The sequence below is a fragment of the Phacochoerus africanus genome, chromosome 2, assembly GCF_016906955.1.
Source record: "Phacochoerus africanus isolate WHEZ1 chromosome 2, ROS_Pafr_v1, whole genome shotgun sequence".
In the NCBI taxonomy this organism is placed as follows: domain Eukaryota; kingdom Metazoa; phylum Chordata; class Mammalia; order Artiodactyla; family Suidae; genus Phacochoerus; species Phacochoerus africanus.
Window position 1 is genome coordinate 233,106,234 of NC_062545.1, and position 5,997 is coordinate 233,112,230.

Here is a 5,997-nt window from a genome sequence, read left to right on the forward strand (position 1 = left end):
GGAACATCTCCCACTGGGATGGATAGAGCTCCCAAAAACCCCTCTAAAATTGGATTAATCCAAACCCACTTGTCTTACCACACTGGCTTTTGGAAGTTTGTAGGGTCAGCAGAACATGTAAGAACATCAATACCACGTTGTGACAGCAGTTTATTTCCAAGCAATAAACTTGGAAGTCTCTAAATCCTTGCATATGGTATAATGCATACCAAATTGCTCTTGGTGGCCAAAGACTATAGCAGAGACTTATTGTTTTCTTAGGGAAAGGTGGGTGGACAAAGAGGAGAGAGAAAACAGAAGACATATTTCATATTCAAGACCAACAGACAGTTTTATGAGATGAATGCATTCCTTTTGGAGTTCTGAAGCAAACCTCATTCCTGGAAGCACAGCGTTTGGGCACAAGCTTTTAAATTTCTTTTTCAGCTTTTAGATTTTAATAATTTCATTGAATTTTGTTGTATTCATTAACCTGACTAGCAAGGGGTTTCATTTCTCTTTAAACATTTGCTTAAAACAAAATCACCTTTCATGCCAATCCCCACCCTACCCACCACAGTTGAATCCACAAGCTTAGCTCATACCTATGATTTAGGCTTATGAAAAATGAACAAGTTAGAAGCAATGTGAGATCATGTGCTGGTGGAGACTATAATGGTAAGCAGTCTGAGTGGTGAATTACAAGACCTAAGGACAAGCCACATGAATCCAAAACTGAATTCGACAGTGGTTTTCCTTTCTTTGTAACCTCTTCAAAGCTGCATAAAGAGGAACCAAATTTGGAACTCGGATTTAGTGCCACCTAACCATGCCAAGCACTAAGAATTTAAATTCCAAATGTTTTACATATTAGTGTTCTCTAGTCCTCAGGAATCAAATGGCTTGTACAGTTTAAAATACTGGCCCACCATCATGGCTGAGTAATACAATGAAAGGGAAACAAACTCTGGTAACAACAAACAACAACAATAAATAATCATTACCAGTACCTAAAAGATTGTATACTGAAGGTCTATCTGTCTTGAGATAAGACACCTTTCTGACTCTAAAAGTATTTCTTTCCCTAAAAATCTAATATTAAGTCAAGTTACGATGTCAGCTGTCACAGTGCACCAAGAATCTCCGTCTCCCTACATGGTGCTTTGTCCTAAATACCAGTTCTTAAGGAGATATCCACATGAGCCCATGCTTTATAGGGATAAGCACTGCTCTGGGGAAAATGGGAAACAATGTTGATTAGTACTGGAGTAGAATCAGGACTAGAATCTATCTCTCCCAATTCCTGGCCAAACATTTTTTTAAACCATGTTATGCTGTCCCACTGCTTGTGAAACTAAAATCAATTGCCCTCAATAAAAGTCTCTAAGAATCTGGGGGAAAAAAAGGATGTTTATTATTACTATTATTATTATTATTAGGATGCTATTATTACGCCCAAGTATCCAAAAATCCTGCCCCGATGCTCATTTCTCCTCCTTGTGGGATTTCAGGCCATATATATGCAAGAAGCAATAGCCAAATGGCAAAGAACATAGCCCTCCTTAATAGCAAAGCCATATACAACCATAAAACTAGACCTGTATATTGCAGGCCTGAAGTTGTGCCAGCATAATTCAAAAGCCCCTGGAGATTTTTCTGGAAGATATGAAACAGAGGGAATGGACTGATGGCAAAACCCAACAGAACTGAACAATTCTAACTTCATATAAGAAAAAAGGAGTGCTTGCTTTGGCAGCATATACACTAAAACTGGAAAAATACAGAGATTAGCATGGCCCCTGTGCAAGGATGACACACAAACTCATGAAGCACTTCATAATTTTTCCTTTTCAAAAGACTATAGAAGAAGGAACACTCCAAAGATATTCTATAAAGCCACCATCACCCTAATACCAAAACCAAACATACTACCAGAAAAAGAAAATTATAGCCAATAACCTTAATATAGATGCAAAAATTCTCAACAAAATTTTAGCCAACCAAATCCAATAACATATATAAAAAAATCATTTAACACAACGAACAGGGATTCATCCCAAATTCACAAGGATGGTTCAACATACGCAAATCAATCAATATCATATACCACATTAACAACAGAAAGGTCAAAAACCACATGATCATCTCAAATGATCAGATTTAGATGCAGAAAAAGCATTTGACAAAATCCAACATCCATTCATGAAAAAAACTCTTACCAAAGTGGATATAGAGGGAACTTACCGTAACATAGTAAAAGCCATTTATGACAAACCCACAGCCAATATAATACTCAATGGAGAAAAGCTGAAAACCTTCCCGCTAAAATCTGGAACAAGAGAAAGATGCCCACTCTCACCACATTTATTCAACATAGTATTGGAAGTCCTAGCCACAGCAATCAGACAAACAAAAGAAATAAATGGTATTCAAATTGGAAGAGAAGAGGTAAAACTGTTACTCTATGCAGATGACATGATACTATCTATAGAAAACCCTAAGGACGCCACACAAAAACTACCTGGACTGATCAATGAATTCACAGCAAAGTAGCAAGATACAAGATTGACATTCAGAAACTGGTTACATTTCTGTATACTAACAATGAAATATTAGAAAAAGAATACAAAAATATAATACCTTGTAAAATTGCACCCCCCAAAATTAAATACCTAGGAATAAACCTGACAAAAGAGGTGAAATACTTAGATGCTGAGAACTATGAAACATTAGTCAAAGAAATTAAAGAGGATTCAAAAAAATGGGAAGATAGTCCATGCTCCTGGATTAGAGGAATTAAAATCATGAAAATGGCCAAACTATCCAAAGCAATCTATAAACTTTATGTGATCCCTATCCAATTACCCAAACAGTCCAAAGATTTATATGGAACCACAAAAGACCCAGAATTGCAAAAGCAATCCTAAGGGAAAAAAAAAAAAAAAGCAGGAGACATAACTCTCCCAGATTTCAGACAATACTGCAAAGCTACAGTAATCAAGACAGTGTGGTGCTTGTACAGAAAGAGACATACAGACCAATGGAACAGAAGAGATAGCGTAGAAATAAATCCAGACACCTATGGTCAATTAATCTTTAACAAACGAGGCAAGAATATAAAATAGGAAGAAGACAGTCTCTTCAGAAATTGGTGCTGAGAGAACTGGACAACTGCATGTAAATCAATGAAACTAGAATACACTCTCACACCATGCACAAAAAGAAACTCAAAATGGCTTAAAGACTTCAACATAAGACAAGACACCACTGAACTTCTAGAAGAGAACATGAGCAAAATATTCTCTGACATCAACGATACAAATGTTTTCTTAGGTCAATCTCCCAAAGCAATAGAAATAATAAAAAATAAACCAATGGGACCAATTAAACTTATAAGCTTTTGCACAGCAAAGGAAACCATAAAAAAGAAAGACAGTCTATGGAATGGGAGAAAACAGTTTCAAATGATACAACTGACAAGGGCTTAATCTCTAAAATACACAAACAACTTATACAACTCAATAGCAAAAAAACCAACAATCCAATTGAAAAATGGGCAAACAACCTAAATAGATATTTCTCCAAAGAAGATATAAAGATGGCCAACAGGCACATGAAAAAATGCTCAACACCACTAATTACTAGGGAAATGCAAATCAAAACTATAATGAGGTACCATCTCCCACCAGTCAGAATGGCCATCATTAATAAGTCAACAAAGAACAAATGCTGGGGAGGGTGTGGAGAAAAGGGAAGCCTCCCACACTGTTGATGGGAATGTAACTTAGTACAACCACTATAAGAGAACTAACACTCATATAAGCAGAATATATACAAGAAACAGAAGAATATAATTGGTATTTGAGAGATTTCATAGGATATTTCATAGGAGGTACCTCAGAAAACTAAATATAGAACTACCATATGACCCAGCAATCCCATTCCTGGGCATATATCCAGACAAAACTTTCACTGAAAAAGATATATACACCCCCTATGTTCACTGCAGCACTACTCACAATAGCCAAGACATGAAAAAAACCTAAATGTCTATTGACAGATGAGTGCATTAAGAATATGTGGTATATATACACAATGGAATACTACTCAGTCATAAAAAGAACAAAGTAATGCCATTTGCAGCAACATGGATGAGACTAGAGACTTTTCTACTAAGTGAAGTAAGTCAGAAAGAGAAAGACAAATACCATATGATATCACAACTATTCGGAATTTAATACATGGCACAAATGAACCTACCTACAGAAAAGAAATAAACTCATGGACATGGAGAACACACTTGTGGTGCCAAGGAGGAGAGGGAGGGAGTGGAATGGACTGGAGGTTTGGGGTTAGTAGATGCAAACTACTGCATTTGGAATGGGTAAGCAATGAGACCCTGCTGTATAGCACAGGGAACTATATCCAATCACTTGTGATGGAACATGATGGAGGATAATGTGAGAAAAATAATGTATACATGTATATGTATGTATGACTGGGTCACTGCACAGCAGAAATAAAAAAATTTTAAAAAAGAATAAAGGGAATATTATGGAGTTACTGTGGTGACTCAGCAGTAACAAACCTGACTAGCATCCATGAGGATGTGGATTCAATCCCTGGCCCTGCACAGTGGGTTAAGGATCCCAAGTTGCTGTGAGCTGTGGTGCTGGTCACAGACATGGCTCAGATCCCACATTGCTGTGGTTGTGGCATACGCTGGCAGCTGTAGCTCTGATTGGATCCCCAGCCTGGGAACTTCCATGTGCCATGGGTGCAGCCAAGAAAAGAAAAGAAAAGAGAAGGGAAGGGAAGAAAAGTAAAAGAAAAGAAAAGAAAAAAGAAAATATTATAAAAAGAACTCTGAACTATGCCCAAGCTCAAAAACAGAGTTTAAAAAAGATTTTCTCATGGAAAAATTAATTAAACTCAACAAAGAGAACTAATACTCATAGAAGGAGAATTAATATAGGGAACAGAAGAAGAATATAGCTGGTAATTATAGAGATTTCATAGGATATTTTTTTTCCATAGGACATTTTTATCAAGAAATAATAAGTATTAGGAATTTTGGGAATTAAAAGTATAATTCCTAAAATTAAAAATTAATTCAATGGAGGGCTGAATAGCAGAATGGACCCTACTGAAGATAAAATTACTTAATACAGAATTATCAGTTACCTTATACTTACAGAAGAAGCGAAAGAAAAAAAAAGATGTTAGAAAAAGACACAGAGGTCTTTTCTTTGGTCTCTAATATCTCAGCTTCAGGAGAAGAACTGGACAAAGAAAAAATTGAAAAACAGAAAAATTTCCCATGGAGTTCCTATCATGGCTTAGTGGTTAATGAACCCGATTAGCACACATGATGACACGGGTTTGATCCCTGGCCTTGCTTGGTGCAATAAGGATTTGGCATTGCTGTGAGCTGTGGTATAGGTTGCAGAGGTGGCTCAGATCCTGCTTTGCTGTGGCTCTGGCATAGGCCAGTGGCTATAGCTCAGATTGGACCCCTAGCCTGGGAACCTCCATGTGCCATGGGTGTGGCCCTAAAAAGACAAAGGAAAAAAAAAATAAAAAAGAAAAAATTCCTTTTTTTGGAAAAAGCATTGATATTAGAAGGTCTACCAGATAATGAGCAAGAAGAACAAATTTTTAAAACACCTACAGAAATCTTAGTAAAACTTCAAGTATAAAATGAATATACTATATTACCCAGAAAAAAATAAAAAGTTTAACAGAGAAAGAATCAGACTCACTGCAAACTTTTCATTTGAAATACAGGACACACAAGATCCCTGTCCTGTTACAGTTAGGGATGAAAAATATTACCTGCCTTATCAGTAAACAAAGGATGTTTTGGCCATCAAGCTAGCAGCCACTGTGCACCCTGAGGAGATTCAGGGTAGAAAAAAGCAGAATCCTGGCCAAAGACAGTTAAGGTGCAATATCAAAGGAATGGTTTCAAGGAGTCCAGACTCTTGCATCCTCCCATATATAAAAGTGTGCTAAATT

The 5,997-nt window shown here is 36.7% G+C and overlaps 1 non-coding gene across 1 annotated transcript; it reads left to right on the plus strand.

Moving 5' to 3' along the window:
* Positions 1-1,719: 1,719 nt before the first annotated feature.
* On the plus strand, positions 1,720-1,823 carry LOC125121656 (U6 spliceosomal RNA). The gene has a single exon (XR_007133540.1). It is a non-coding gene; the product is annotated as a U6 spliceosomal RNA (small nuclear RNA).
* The last annotated feature ends 4,174 nt before the right edge of the window (positions 1,824-5,997 follow it).